Raw genomic sequence first — 16,260 nt, 5'->3', positions numbered from 1 at the left:
CGTCCGCCTGGCGCCGCGCCGCCGCCAGCAGCGCGGCGACGAACTCGGCCGGCGGCGGGCCGCAGCCGGCCACCGCTGTCTCGAACACCAGCCGGCACAGCGCCGCCGCCGTCTCCACGTCGTGGAAGTTGGGCCGGTCGGCGAGGCGCGCGGCGCGCGCTGCCAGCCCCGACGCGTCGGCAGCCGTCACCAGGCCGGCCGGCACGAAGTACACGGCGAGCAGACGCAGCGCCGCCTCGCGCACGTCTTCGACGTCGTCGTACAGGCACAGCAGCAGCGCGCGCATGCTATCACGGTCGATGAACTGCCAGTGGAGGCCGCCGGGTCGGGCGGCGGAGAGCCAGGCGATCAGAGCGGCCGTTTGTGGCGGCACGGCGCCCTTGCGCGCCACGCCGGCCGCCGGCAGCAAATGCGAGAGCACCTCGTCCAGCACGGCCAGGCACGTGACGCGCCGGTGGTAGTTGGCGGCCGGCGAGAGACCGGCGAGTGCGGCGTCCACCAGTCCGCGCAGCAGCACCAGCAGGTGGCGAGGCGGCGGCCGCCCGCCGCGCAGGCACGCGCTGCGCACGCGCGGCACCAGCCGGCGCAGCTCGGCGCGCAGGCCGTGGCGCAGAGCGGTGCTGTCGGCGTCCAGCGCCTCGCGCAGCGCCTCCAGCAGCGGCGCACAGAGGGTCGGCGGGCGGCGCGGCGGCGGCGCGCCGGCCGCCGCAGCAGGCGGCTACCGCCGCCAGTCGCACGGTCGCGTCGCCGTGCCTCAGCCCTGCGCGCAGCGCGGCGTCGGCGCGCGCGTCCAGCGCCACGTCCGCCTCGCGCAGCAATCGGACGACGGCCAGCCGGGCGGCGCAACCGGCGGCTGAGTCGGCGTCCAGCAGCGACAGCAGCCGGCCGGCCGAAGCGGGCCGGCCGCGCAGCAGCGCAGGCAGCCAGCGCAGCAGTGCCGTCTGACGCGTCTGGCTGCCGGAGGATGCGGAGTCAGACACTACGGCCCATCACGGACTGGGACGCCACAGGACGTGGCGATGGAGACGGACTGAAGCGTCGCCGTCCGACATTCCCTGCCACCGGGCAATCAAACCGGGATTTACTGAGGCCTTGTCCTAGTCCTACAGTATTTTATACGGAGTGGACGCTGTGTCGATCTCCCGCATCACCATTAAAGGCAATTTTCCACATTTAAAGATATTGTGGTGAGCATCAGGTATGATGAAATAAGCTCTTATATAACTACTCGTATGTTTTTAAGTGGAAAAGGCTGCCCTAGAGAACACCCTTTCTTTATTTACTAAAAATCGTTCGGCGCACTGTCATCACACAGTGGTATAGCATAACCCTGAATGGCATATTCATCGTCATTGTTTGATTGCGTCAGGGAAAGTTTGCATGACGTTGACGCGCACCCATAATGACCGTGCGAAAGTGCCACGCTAACACTCACTTGCAGTGCTTCAAACTCAGCGAGAGATGGTAGTGGTGGTGAGGGGAGTGCTCGCTGAGCCAAATAGCATTATGTGATCGTGTCTTGACCCTTTCCCATGGTGTTCGTGCATAGCTATCCGTGAGCTTAAGAAGTTTACCTGCATTCACATACGCGGTTATGGTGATATTTTTAGGTCGTATTTCCGTAACAACTAGCACATGGTTGGTTAATTAGATTTGGAGTAGAGCACTTTCGACCAACAATGATCATTTCAGGGCTTTGGGATGAAGGACAATGGATAACGGTAGCGCATGACTACATTCTCCAACCGCTCAGCCTTAAACTGTGCAGGGACTCCTCTGCGGGGTACGCGCCAGGGGCCTCCCCTCCAGGGAGCCTCTCGACCCACTCGCGGCTGGTGCACGCAGCCTGCCTCGGACAGGCGGGACATCGCGAGGATTCAGGATAAAGCAAGACAGGGGATAAGAGGGTAGGATAGCTTGCAGGTGAAGAAACCTCGTCCAACTTCTTATACTATGCGCAAGGCCATCTAAGGGTGTACAGCCCAAAACGTGATTCATGATTGAGGCACAGCTTGATCAAGACTTATTGAAAGTCAATTAAAGCCCACTTTGTTTGGGAATCGTGCTCACGGACGCCACATCTGAACGGCTCTGAACCCGCAGAAGCAAAACAAGGATACCGACTATTCCGCACCGCGTCAGCGGCGGGGCGCGGTAAGCCAACACCCCCCAGACCGCTGTACGCTCCCATCCCCGGCCTCAGGGCCAACCAAAGGCGACGCCATGACACCGCACCTGTGTTCGGAGACGAGCAGATGTGCCAGGCGCCGCTCGAGCTCCTCCAGCCGCGGCTGGTCGGCGCCCTCCAGCACCTCTTGGAAGAGATCGGTGGTCACCGAGGCCAGGTGGTGGCCTGTCACCGCCTCGGTCAGGCCGTCCGCCAGGTCCGGGACGCGCCGCAGCAGCTGGCGACACGGCCGGGACGCTGCACCGACGACGCTAGCGAGACGAGGTCGTGGCCGCAACGAACAGCTGTGGTGCGTGCAGGGGGTGCGCGCAGGCGTTGGATACGGACACGGAATGAAGGGATACGGTCAAGACAAGGATCAAGAATAAGAAATCTAAGGATAATGGTAAATCACGCGGTCGAGGGACACAAGAAAACTTGCATTCGTGCGGAACATGGACCAGAACACAATCTACATGAATTTTGCATGGCGGTGGGCAGTATTTCCCATTAGCAAGTTAAACAGAGTAGCACGTCACTTCAAATGGTGAGCATCCACTGGTGATTATACTCTATCCTTTGTCAGCACCTGAAGACTGTACGCTTAAATCCAACACTGGCAGTGGGATCAACCCCAAAAGGAGCCTGGTGACAGTCAAACAATTACCACCGGCGCTCGGTCCAGCCCGCACCTCCTCACTGCCGATGTGTCGGCAGAGCACGAACAGGGTGTGCAGCTTGCCCTTGCTGGTCCACGGCAGGCCGGTGAGAGTGCCCACCAGGTCTGTCACGTACGCTTGCTCGGGCTGGACCAGCGCGTACAGCTGGAGTACGGCCGCCCAGCAGCGGGTCAGCAGCTCGGGCAGGCCGTCGCACTGGCGCTCCCAGCTGGCGGACAGCGCACCGACGGCTGGCGCCAGCACAGTGTCCGCCAGCTCAGCCGGCCTCAGCGCGGCGACGCATTGGCGCACGCGCCGCAGGAACAGCTCCAGCAGGTGGAACGACTGGAAGACGTTGTGCGGCGCGGCGAGCAGATTGAACAGGGTGGGGGAGATGCGGAGCGCCAGCGGCCGGCCGCCAGCAGCGGCAGATAGCAACTCTGTGTGACCACAGCTGCACAGTCCCAGCAGCAGCATCTGCTGGTGGTACACAGGCAGGTAGGGCACACCAGGTGCTGGCTTTGGCTGCTTCAGCAGCCGCAGGAACTCCTCACCACCGGCCGCCTGTGCATGCAGCAGCAGGCATAGGGAGATGGATGCCAGTAAGTTTGTCTCCTTGGGGTTAGTGACATTCCCCATCAGTGTCAGCAGCAGCACCTTGATCTCTTCCTGTTTGGCTGATGACAGGCTGGTGATTGTTGCCTTGTCTTGTAGGCATGTCATGCATTTCTGAAATGGAAATGAGCATACACTTGTTAGAGCTTGTATTTAAAGCTGCAAATGGTTTTATGTAACATTATTATCTGGAAGGACATTTCACTTTCCTTTAGCCTTGAAGATCACGCATTCTACAGTGAAGTATATGTATTGTGTACATTCACATCTGCTACTACTGCATGCTCTCCCATGTATACTCTACAATGCAAGCATTACTGCAGTACAGATTTCATAATATTAAGCTGGAGAAGGACACACAACAAATGCTGGAATCAAGTAAATTGAACAAATGTTTGAGCAGGACTTACCCTGGCAATGGATTGTATGTCAATGTTGGGACAGCCATCGCCATTCTTCACAAATTCCCTGATAGTGCTTAATCCAGTTTCAAGCAGCTTTTCCATGGTTTATAGGCTGGCTGGCTGTGATGAAAAGACAAAAATCAATTAGTTAGACATACAACAAATGCTGGTTAACTTGAGCTGTAGAATCTGTATTGAGTGGACATGCTCACAACTGAGACAGCCCTGGTTACATCTTTTGGGTTGTTGTTAAAATCAACCCTGCATGGTCTTCAGCAGAAATTCTGTTGATCGCTGAGCAGACAATGCCCGCACTTTGAGACTGGTACCTTCCAACATTTACAGAATATACACATAATGCATTGCTTTCTTATCACAAACTTTTTTCAACTGGATTCATGATCTTGGCCATTGCCTTAGGTATCTGTGATAACTTTAACAAGTAGATAAAATGCATACATCATGTTATGACAGGAAAGGGATGTGAAAGGTGTTACACAACCAAAAAATAGCAACTAACCCTTAACACAGCATAATGGGACCACGTGACAGACACGACAAAATGTGCCTGACACAACCCCTGATGGCCCTTAGTTATTGTTGATGCTGGCCTACAGTAAAACATCACACCACAAAGTCAGCTAATGCTCTCCAGCCTCAGCCCAGCATGATAGTGCACAAACTTGGCGGCCAGCGGCGGTGCAGGTACCAAAGTAAAAAGCTGCGGCCTACTGCGTTAAGGTTACCGGGTTTGTTATGCATTACCTATTGTACATACATATACGCACTCTACCTTTTGCAAGTTAAAAACGCGCGAAAACCCACGTTTTACGTCCACAGCTACCACAGCTACCCAGAAGCATCACCGCCCCCAAGTACCTCATAAATCCACACAATAGAATTCACTCGTGGGAATACGTCCTACCTTGCCTTGGATTGGGGCGCATAGCCCCCTGGGCTCGAGCGTAAAGGGGAATACGTGTGCTTCGTGGGGGCGTCAGGAATGACTTGTCTTCACCATTATTGTGTCAAAGTCGTGCCCGCCGTTCATAAACTGAAACCCTCTGTAGTACAATTTGGTAGTCATTACACTCGGAACTGACTGATATCTGCAATAAACCCGATGATCTTGTCATAGAAAACCCGCCGTATGTGCGTATACTAGATGTTGGCAGTACAACAGTGACGTGGAAGCGACCAGTGGTCTTAAGTAAGGCAGGGTTTCAGCATGCAATTGCATGCCAGCGGCGTTGAGACCTCCAACGCGGTCATCTACTGACCTCCGGAGCACTTTTTTGTTCGGTTGTGAAGTTGTGCCAGCCTTCCATGTAATGTCACATGATACCATGGCAATAAACCGAACTAGCTTGGCCGCCTGCTGAGCAAAGCGTGGTCAAAATGGGCTGCAAAGTCAAGTTGCTGCAAAAAAGTTGAGTTACTGAGAGGTAGCTGCATTGTAAAAGGGAAAAATAATGCACTGCACGAAAGAAAACTTGCTGCATTATAAGCGCAGGGAGCGAGGCCAGGCAACAATAGTCTACAATGATTGCGGAACTTCCGGACTTGGGGCGGCGACATGCCCACTTCATAACCTTAGCTCTCCATGCAGCGTTGTTGGGTTCACGCTATTTTAGCGGGAAGGGGAGGCACTTGTCTCCGTGCGGTCCTCTGGTAACAAAATGAATTAAGGGGGATATCCCGCCCATTTTAGCCTATTAATGAAACGGCGATTTTGCAGTGGAACCAATCCCGTAAATATCGATGGAAACTTGATCCCATGTTCTTAGTTAGGCCACGGACCGTACCCAAACGATTTCACAAGAGCGCGTGACGTCACGTCGTTGGAAACCAAGGTCCCGGGGGACCACCGCTCAACCACAGCCAACACACGGACTCTGATATTTAGACTATATTGTTACCTGATCCGACACAACAGACACCAGTCCTGACCTCTGAGGTCACATCCCCGCCTCTGAGGTCACACGGCAGCACAGGGCGGCGGCGGCCGATCACCGGCCCGCCGCCGGGGCCGTGGCACACGCGCCCAGTACTATGCAGTATGTACACCCGCTCGGCGTCGTCGACGCCGTCAGCGGCCGCCGACTCAGCGGTCAACCTCGCCGAATACGACGTCCAGCGTACCTGTAACAGAGTGGCCCCGGTCAGCAGGCGCCCAACACCGCGCGACACACGCCATCGTACACGGAAACAGCGCCGATGGGCGGCGACAGCGACGGCAGGATTGTGGATATCTGTCTAACCATGCTCAACTGACCCGACAGCACGACACACAAGTCTCACGTGCGCATCACTGGCGTGTTGCGGGATCGATACATCGTCGTAATGCCGTCCGCTAATCCCTTCACGCAGAAAAAAAGCAAACCAGCATATTCGGGAAGCTTTACCAGATAGCGCAGCTTCCCAAATACACAGAATAAGACGGCGGAGAAGAAGCAGCCGATGGGGATGGTAGGCGGCAGCTGTGGTAAATTACGCTTAATTACTGACCTATGATGGCGACAATATCGGCCAGCATGTGGTTCTTGCCGATGTGGTCGATGGCGGCCAGATGGGCGAAGCCGGGCGCCTTGATCTTGCAACCTGAAACACGTCGCGGATGTCATCCGTCACTGGCAAGAGGCACAAACCTCACCGCACTCTTGCGCCTCCAGGATGGTCAAGGCCTGACCGCGGGCATCCTTGGAACGGGACCAATCACCCGCAGAAAGGCACGGCTCCGTTGTCCTGCACACGAACACCGACGGTCTCCTGCCAGCCTCACGACCACCCAGCGCATGGGCGGGCGCCGCGCCGGCGGCCGCGGCCTGTCCTGACGCATGGACGGGCGCCGCGGCCGGCGGCAGCGACCCGTGCTGACGCATGGGCGGGCGCCGCGCCGGCGGCGAGCGGCCTGTCCTGACGCATGGACGGGCGCCGCGCGCGCGGCCGCGGCCTGTCCTGACGCATGGACGGGCGCCGCGCCGGCGGCAGCGGCCCGTCCTGACGCATGGGCGGCGCCGCGCCGGCGGCAGCGGCCCGTCCTGACGCATGGACGGGCGCCGCGCCGGCGGCAGCGGCCCGTCTGACGCATGGCGGCGCCGCGCCGGTGGCAGCGGCCCGTCTGACGCATGGCGGGCACCGCGCCGGCGGCAGCGGCCCGTCCTGGCGCATGGCGGGCACCGCGCCGGCGGCAGCGGCCCGTGACGCATGGGCGGGCCCGCGCCGACGGCAGCGGCCCGTCCTGACGCATGGGCAGGCACCGCGCCGGCGGCAGCGGCCCGTCCTGACGCATGGGCGGGCGCCGCGCCGACGGCAGCGGCCCGTCCTGACGCATGGGCGGGCACCGCGCCGGCAGCAGCGGCCCGTCCTGACGCGCGCCGCTCACCTGTACGGCTTGCTGGAGCCGTCCGACACCAGGTACACGCCGAACTCGCCCTTGGGCGCCTCGATGGCCGTGTAGGTGGCGCCCGGCGGCACCAAGTAGCCCTGCGTGTACAGCTGGAAGTGGTGGATCAGCGCCTCCATCGATTCCTGCCGGATCCAAAAGGGAGACGTTAATAGCCAATCCTCAGAGACTTGTCACCGAAGCACTACGGGCGTGCCAAGCGGGTCGTCAGGGGGGGGTGGGGGGGGGGGGGGGGGAGCGGGGCACAGACCAGGGGCAGGGTGAACGAGTCAGCAGAGGCGCGCAAAGAGATGTTGGAGGCACGTCACCAAGCTTCAGAGGCGCGCCGAGGAAAATCAGAGGCGCTGTCAAGCCGGCCGTCGGAGACACGCGCAGGGGCTCATCACAGTCCTACGCTACGCTACGAAGCCGCCAGAACCAGGCCAGACAGTCAACCGGGGGCCCATTCTAAGACGGCCAGTGGGCAGCTCACCTTCATCTCAGCGCGGCTGGGCGGCACGATCTTGTGGTCGTCCACCTTGATGTCGCCCGGCGGCATTTTGTTCAGACACTGTTCGATGATGCGCCACGGACTGCCGCATCTCCTCCAGCCGGCAGAGGTACCTGTCAGCGGGGCGCCGAGTCAGCTGCGACCGCACCCGGCCGGCCGCCGGGGGTCGGCTAGAGGCAGGAGAGGACGAGGAGGAGGAGGGGAAGGAGGAGGAGGAGGAGGGAGGAGCACAGAGGAGGAGGAAGCGTCCCCTCCGCTATCCACAGCATGGCCAGCACGCTACGTCGTCCATAGGCCGATGTTTGTGCGCCCAGCAGAGGCTTGAGCAGCATGCAGGCCCCAGTGTTGCAGTGGTGCACCGCTGCACATTTCAATTGCTTAATTGTTCAAAAGTTTCTGCTGCCAACGAATTTACATTCAAAGGCCAGCTACCCGAGCACCGAAGTTCACGACCTTTCAGGCAGTTCTCCAACGGAGATTAACGTTTCCCTGGTCAGTTGTTGCGCTATATTATATATATATATATATATATGTATATATATATATATATATATATATATTCACGTCAGTCATCGTTTACGTGTCGTATTCCCTTTGCCACTCACACTACCCGAAAGCACGGTCGATGCGTCTCACCTGTCATAAGTGTCGCCGTTGATGCCGATAGGGATGTCAAAGTCGACCTTGTCGTAGGCGTCGTAAGGCTGCGCCTTGCGCAGATCCCACTCGATGCCCGAGCCACGCAGCATGACACCGCTGGAAACCCGTCGTGTCACACAAGCGGCTGGAGTTAGGGGGAGGGCACTTCCTCGTGGTGTCACCAGCAGCGGGGCGTCGCTGACAAGCTCGGTGTCTACCGCGCCGGTCAGCTGAGTGTCGGCATTCCTTCCAACAATGACCAGACGCACAACACCGCGATTATTTTACGATCGGTTTGACACGTCAAGCACGCACAACTCATCAGCGCCGCCCTCGCACACGGCGCCGGACTGCCAGCGCGTCTACCGTCCACAGCCCCAATCCTGGCCCCGGCCCCGGCCCCAGCCCCCGCGCTCCAGCTCCAGCCCAGCTCCAGCTCCAGCCCCAGCCCGCCCCGCCCAGCCCGGCCCCAGCCCCGGCCCCGGCCCCGGCCCCCCGGCCCCGGCCCCGGCCCCGGCCCCGGCCCCGGCCCCGGCCCCGTCCCAGCCCAGCCGGCCCCGTTCCAGCGTCGGGCGGCAGCTGACCTGAAGCCCCAGTTAAGCGCGTCCTCGGCGGTAACGGTGCCGATGCCGATGGTGCGCTGCATCCACAGCCGGTTGTTGGTCACCACGTCCTCCAGCTCGTCGATGCGCTCGTTGAACTTCGAGAGGAAGTCGTGGATGTCGTCCAGCAGCCCGATCGGCAGGTCCTGCCGGCCGATGGGGCGGTCGGGCGGTGCTGCGCATGAGATGGGATGGAGGCGCCACGGGCAGGGATGGCGGCGAGCACCATCGTAACAACGGAGCACTGACCAACTCTACGACGAGGTTTCATGACTTAGGAGTGAGGAAAGACGGGTGGACCGACCCTGGTCTGACTCAGGCCACCTACACGTGTCGAGAGCCATTCCGTGTGAAACTGCGGTGAGACTCCAGCTGACCCAATCCCCACCACCCCACCCCCTACCACATCTAACTCCAGCCCTGACCTCGAGCGACCTGTGACCTGTGACCTGTCCACCATTCGCCCCACCCCGCGGTGGACTCTGACCTGGGAGACGCCGCCCGGTCGGACGTAAGCGGCGTGCATGCGGGCGCCCGAGAACGCGCTCGTAGAACTCCATCATCTTCTCAGCGCTCCTCGAACATCCAGAAGAAGGGCGAGAGCGCGCCGATGTCCAGGATGTGCGTGCAAATGCCCATGATGTGGGTTGAGCAGGCGCGTGATCCTCGCCAAACATGGCTGCCGGGGTCGGTACAAGCATCAGCGGGCGCCAGAAACGGCGAGCACGAGGGGTGAACGCAAGGCGAGGGCACGGGTGAGGGGCGGCGCAGGACGAGGGGGAGTGGAAGGGAGGGGGCGCGCAGGACGAGGGCGGGGGCAGCTCAGGGCGAGGGGAGGGGAAGGGAGGGGCAAGCGCAGGACGAGGGCGGGGGGCAGCTCAGGTGCGAGGGTAGGGGGGAAGGGGGAGGCAGCGCAGGACGAGGGCGGGGGCAGCTCAGGGCGAAGGGGAGGAGAAGGGGAGGCCCAGGGCAGGACGACGGCGGGGGCAGCTCAGGGCGAGGGGAGGGGAAGGGGGAGGCAGCGCAGGACGAAGGGCGGGGGGCAGCTCAGGGCGAGGGGCAGGGGAAGGGAGGGGCAGCGCAGGACACGCCGCGTCAGACACGCTCAGAGTCCGGCGCCGTGACAGTCCAAATCTCGGCTGCGCGGGTGTCTCTGATGGATGCAGAGCCGTGCCGCGCAGGGGTACGAGACCATGCCCACCGAATACAGGCGTTGCGATCACTTCACGCGTGTCTGGCACGGCCGGACCTCACACACACGCCAACGACTAACCCCATTAGACCGGCGCACGCTATTCCGGGTCGATCGAGACCGGCCCGGTCCGAGCGCGTCCACGACATAATCAGAGCGCCACAGCCCATCAGCAAACGTTCGATCGCACCCTCCTCAGCGCCACCGGCGAACACCGCACCTCCGAACGGCCGGCTGTACCAGACCGACCGCGGCGTATCATAAAGCCTGGCAGTAGTCTGTGCACCCCTCCTCTCTCTCCTCTCCTCTCCTCTCCTCTCCTCTCCTCTCTCTCCTCTCCTCTCCTCTCCTCTCCTCTCCTCTCCTCTCCTCCTCCCTCTCCCTCTCCTCTCCTCTCCTCTCCTATCCTCCTCTCCTCTCCTCTCCCTCAATCTATCACTCTCCTCTCCTCCCAACCCTCACTACTGCGGATCCACTTGGACCGCTCGGGCACGTCGATGCCGAGCAGCTTCTCGACGGCCAGCGAGTAGCACTGCTCATTGCACATCATCGAGACGTAGTCGAAGCCGGTCGAAGTACGGCAGCGCCTGCGTGTACGTCTTTTACTCGATAGCTTCTCGGTGCCGCGGTGTAACAGGCCGATGTGTGGGTCAGCCCGCAGCACCGTCCTGGCGGCAGAGCCCGGCGGCGATTGTCACGGGAGTGACACGGAGCGGTGAGGCGTGGTGCGGCGGGTGTGCCGGAGTGCCATCAGGTCATGAACGTGCCGGGGCGCCATCAGGTCACGAACGTGCCAGGGCGCCATCAGGTCATGAATGTGCCGGAGCGCCAACAGGTCAAAAATGTGCCGGAGCGCCATCAGGTCACGAACGTGCTGGGGCGCCATCAGGTCACGAACGTGCCGGGGCGCCATCAGGTCACGAAAGTGCCAGGGCGCCGACAGGTCACGAAAGTGCAAGGGCGCCGAGACAGGTCACGAATGTGCTGGAGCGCCAACAGGTCACGAATCACCGTCTCGGCGCATTCGTTACCTTACCTGACACGGGGCGCTGAAGTCAACACGACAACAGCGCAGCCCGGCTGCCAGTCCCGGTCCCGCTATGGCGGGGCTGCGGCGCGGGAAGGGGGGGGGGGGGGCGAGACTAACCTCTCCCTCGAGCTGCAGCACCAGCCGCAGCACACCGTGCGCCGCCGGGTGCTGCGGGCCGAAGTTCAGCTGCATCATGTGGATCTTCTTGACCTGCGGCTCCACGTGCTGGTTGAAGTCGGGCCGCTTCCAGACGACGTCGTCGTCGCCCGTGGTGATGACCGTCTTCTCGAACGGCTGCATGAACTTGGCGTCCGGGTACCAGCGTTTGGCGCCGCGGGCCGGGCTGCCGCCAGGTGGGAGGCGGGGTACACGTCACAGGGTCGCCGGCAGGGGCATGACGAGCAGACGTGGATGGCTCGTGTCAGCCGGGGGTGCTTACACAAACAGTGGAAAAAGTTGGTCACTGATGCGAACATGCGAGGAGTTCCGCACATTATCTGTTCTGTTCTGATCTGTTCAGGACGCGGGTCACAAGTGGCAACTTTTCTTTGTGCACATTAACGTATCAAGACAAATCAACCGTGGCTTCAAATTGCCTACGACATTTGGTGGACTAGGTTTAAAAGCTTCGCCGGCACAAAGAGTTGGCGTGGCCTGGGCTCCGCCGGTTTTTCGAACCCATGTTTCCAACAAAACCACAGATTTGTTTCAAACCCGCCAACAGCTGGCTGACAACTTCAGCCTCCTAGCATGTCAGGCCAATGCCCTGTGATTTCGTGCTCAAAGCTATGCATGGCGGAAATGTCAACAACTGTCCTTCCCCGACGCCTCTTCAACTTTGAGTGAGATAGCTCTTCTTGTCCGGCCGTTTGTAAGGTATGGAATGGGATAACACCATAAACGTCATCAATGCTTGGGAACTTTGCTTAAGGACTGATCTGATCACATCCCTATAGTTTTGTTAGATCAGGTCACAACCCCATGACATCACACGCCACCAATAGCAGAGTTGGGTCAATGTTGGTCAGCATCACATAAGGTCAAACTGAAGTCAGGGCAACCCACAAAACTCTCCAAAGCACTGTTCATAGGCCTGAATTCATCTATATAGTATAGCTTACCTGGCCATAACAGCAGATGACTTAACATTCAGCAGAGCCCTGGAGAAGTTCAAGGGACTAGCCGCAATCAGCTTGGCCATATTGCCCGCCATGGCTCCGGTGGTGTAAGGTAGTGCAACAACACCCTACCCTGAAATGAAAACCCAGTGCACTGTTAATGCTCTTAAGGAAATCAAAAATATCATCTGCAGTGTACCACAGCAATAAATCACCACACACATCACAACAGATATGCATTTTGTGAGGCACCCTGGTGATGAAGTGCAGAGCATGCTGATCTTGTGACAAAAGCAGTGGGTTCAATGTTTGATGCCCACTCACACAAAGTATCCCCTCCCTCCCCTGCCCCTCTCCCCCACCCCACCCCACAGGCAAAGTAAGTGCCCTAGTCACAGCCATTTCAGCTGCTGCCATTTTCAACTGCCATTTGATGGTTCACTCTAGTAGATAAACATCCATAGCTATTTGGCTAGCAGGTGCATGTAAGCACATCTAACAGTCTGGAACCCTTCTGTGTTAAATTTGACACCCAATGCCGTAATTAACAACAGATTGATCTAAATTATCAATGTATGTTGTGTCACAGAGCAGGTTAATTTCAGGTGGGCCCAGATAAAAATTTACTCCTATTTGGCTAGCAAATTGGTGCAAGCATGTCTAATAGTTCAGAATCCTCACATGTCAAAGCCTAGCATTCACACAATAGGAAATAAGAGGTTGGCCTAATATAATCATTGTTATTAATACAGCAGTGTGTTTAACTCTGTTGGATGCTACCACTTCCATTTTCCTCCTTTGGAAGTGTCTTGAAGGTGTTCATCTTCTTTGTTTGTGTTTGACTAACTTTGTGAAAGGAAATGGGCAGTTTTGTGTGGCTATGAAGTTAGATCTCTCCCCACATCCCTGCAAGACAAAACGTTCTTCCCAGCCACAGCAGAATTTCATGACATGACAAAAGCTTGCTCATGCGGTTAGTGTTTCACCGCCATCAAATACAGTGGAAGGCAGTGAAATGAAATTATGTGAAATAAAGTGAAGTGAAGTGATGCGAAGCCAAATGAGAGTGAAACGAAGTAAAGTACAGTGAAGAAAGATGAAGGAAACATACTTCCCTCACCATTGACATGGCATTCCCACCAAACAGCTGAGACCTCTCCCCCCCCCCCCCCTGTTATCCTTTTGCTTACTTTATCTGCCCAGGCTTACTGCTATTATAAAAATTGCTGCACACTTAACATGATCTTCCTTTTCAATACTTCCCATTGAATTGTAATCACCTGACAGAAAAGCTAAGTAGTGGCATCAGACTCACAGCACTTTGGTAACTCTGCATGCCACATTGGAAAATTTGTACTTTGCTATCATGAACTTGTTTGAAATTTCCATGAATATCTCTGAAACGTTTCCATTGTAATTTTCCTTTTGTTCAAGTGACACACATTTGACATTTGGTCATAGAAAATGCCAGATGGCAAATGCACACTTCTTGACATCATTTGTTAAAAAAGACATCAAACTAGCCTAGCTCATGTTCCACATACTGGGCACAACTCTTAATATTTGGAGCATGCTGATGGAATTACTATGCTTCATAGCATTGTGACCAACATCATTTGAAGATAAATGCCCCCCCCCCTCACCAAATGCCTGTGTTTTCTATTCCCAGCACCTTTTTGGCAGGTTATCTTTAAAAATGACATATCAGACCAAGGTAAAAGTATGGTGCCTAGCTGAAATTAACAAATAAGGCATTTGGGAGTTGGTCACCATAGAATGATCACCTCAGTTTGTCATCATTTTTATTGTGAAAGACACTTCAAAAACAGAAAGGTGGCATCCACAACAAGTTGCACCACCAAAACAGGACACATTTAAAAACCAGGTACTTTAGTTGGTAAATGTTCCTTATCCATGACAAAATTGAGAGCATGTGCATATAATAGCTTTCTTTATTCACCAGTGCATTCTATTGTCATGTTATGTTAAAAATATCTAAGCATTTGTTCATCAATAGCTATGTTCATCAACAGCTATGTTCATCAATACCTGAATTTGTACCAATGAATTTACAAACATTAAAGCTGAATGTTTGGCACATCTTAGACTCTCTCATCTTTTCACATGCCACACCCACTCAATTTCATATGTAAATTGTGTTATGGTTCACATACTTAATACATACAACATAGAACATAAAAGCTGAATGTTTAGCATGTCTTAAGCTCTCTGTCTTTCCACACACCACACACACTAAATCTCATGTTAATTGTTTATTTTTATGTAATTTAACATCAATATATAATCTTTATCTAGCTTTTACAAAAAAGCAGAGTGCATGCTAAAACTCAACTTAAGAAGTGGTCCACATTTGCATTGAGTTTTGATCTGATGTAGTGTGTTAAAGGTCATTTGCTGCAGTCCACAGCCCTGTCTTTCTTAAGATCTTAACCCCTCCAGATTATTAGCTGCACATCCATGAATGTGTGCACTCCATTTCCAGGGACTATTTCAAGGCCACCCAGGCATCAATGACACCATAACATCATTCAAATCCTGTCATTCTATTAGTCATGCAGCAATCCAGGCTAATAAAAAATACAATTACTGACTTGTTTATATCTGATATTGCTGAGCATGATTTTCCAGATAACAGTTGTCAATTGGCTCTGCATCATTGTTGTCCAAGGAATGATATAACCTTTTTTGTTGTTGTTGATTTGTGTTTTCAGGTGAGCCAACTGCAGTGGTCATTTGGTGCCCAGTATGATATTCAAACAATGAAATTGTTAAGCACTTTTCTACACAGAGAAATGTGTTGTGTAAACAGTCTCTTGCACTTTTAAGTATACAAGCTATAAGTGAGCTTTTATCACTGAAGTGCTTCACACCATCTAAAAATGTAGAACATTCCTTGAACTAAAGGTATTTTGCTGATGACTCAAAATGAAGATGTAAAAGAGAATGTAATAAAGGTAAGCTAATAAGGTTAATTAAGATGTAGGTAACCATTTTTCATGTAAACTCAAGCACTCAAATATTTCTTATATTCTTAATGATTTACATTAACATAAGCATGTGCTTTGTTTGGCTAATTGATCAAATGTTGTATGTATAAGATTGTGTAAGGCTTTTCACGTGTGGAATATACAAAGTAGCTGTCCAGGGATTCATTCTGAAGCACAAACACCCATGAGGCTTTAAAAAATGTAATGGTTGAATGTAAACAACCTGGCTAGCTGAGAAAAATCATGGTCAGCTTACAAAACTTCAACACCCTGACCCCCAATTGATCAAATTTGAATACATATGTGAGCACCAGCAGCACCCTTGAGCCTTGACAACAGTCGCAGTTAAAATTGTTATGTAATGCTGCACATCTATGCACAGCTTTAAAATAAGCTCACTTGATTGCTGTTGGTATACCTTAAAATGAAAGAAACTGCTTAAGACAACACATTTTCTCTTGCAGTAAATGGTAACTCTACCTAGACGCGTAGCTCAACACACCTGTGAACTGTTATCAATGTGAAACCTACCACTGACATCCCCATCAACAATTTGAAAATACGAATGTTTATCATGTTTTATTTCACCTTTACGGGATAATGTTGATTGCGGTTCAATAAATAGCAATGCTACCACTACCACCTAAATAAGCAGCCGCCGCACCGAATAAGATCAACCCAGCCTACCACTGAGACCTGCGGTCGCTCTTGCTGAAGTATTTGTGGCACAATGAGTACCATATGTGACAAAATGCTGGCAGCACACAACAGCTAAATTCATTTTACCTTGTAGTAGGCCTTTCGTCTTTACTTTGGGTCGCTCTAGCTTTGAAGTATCATATCTCGCTGGATGAAAATTGCTATATAGCAGTTTATTATACTCAAAACAACATACACAGGTGTAACTGTGGATCAATGCTGCTTTTAAGA

The 16,260-nt window shown here is 54.9% G+C and overlaps 1 pseudogene; it reads right to left on the bottom strand.

Moving 5' to 3' along the window:
• Positions 1–5,739: 5,739 nt before the first annotated feature.
• Positions 5,740–16,051, bottom strand: LOC119093924 (NADH-ubiquinone oxidoreductase 49 kDa subunit-like; annotated as a pseudogene).
• Between the last annotated feature and the right edge of the window lie 209 nt (positions 16,052–16,260).

The sequence above is a fragment of the Pollicipes pollicipes genome, unplaced genomic scaffold, assembly GCF_011947565.3.
Source record: "Pollicipes pollicipes isolate AB1234 unplaced genomic scaffold, Ppol_2.1 Scaffold_4002;HRSCAF=4701_pilon_pilon_pilon, whole genome shotgun sequence".
In the NCBI taxonomy this organism is placed as follows: domain Eukaryota; kingdom Metazoa; phylum Arthropoda; class Thecostraca; order Pollicipedomorpha; family Pollicipedidae; genus Pollicipes; species Pollicipes pollicipes.
The sequence above is the reverse complement of the archived record's forward strand: the minus strand, read 5'-3'. Positions and strand labels throughout refer to the sequence as shown.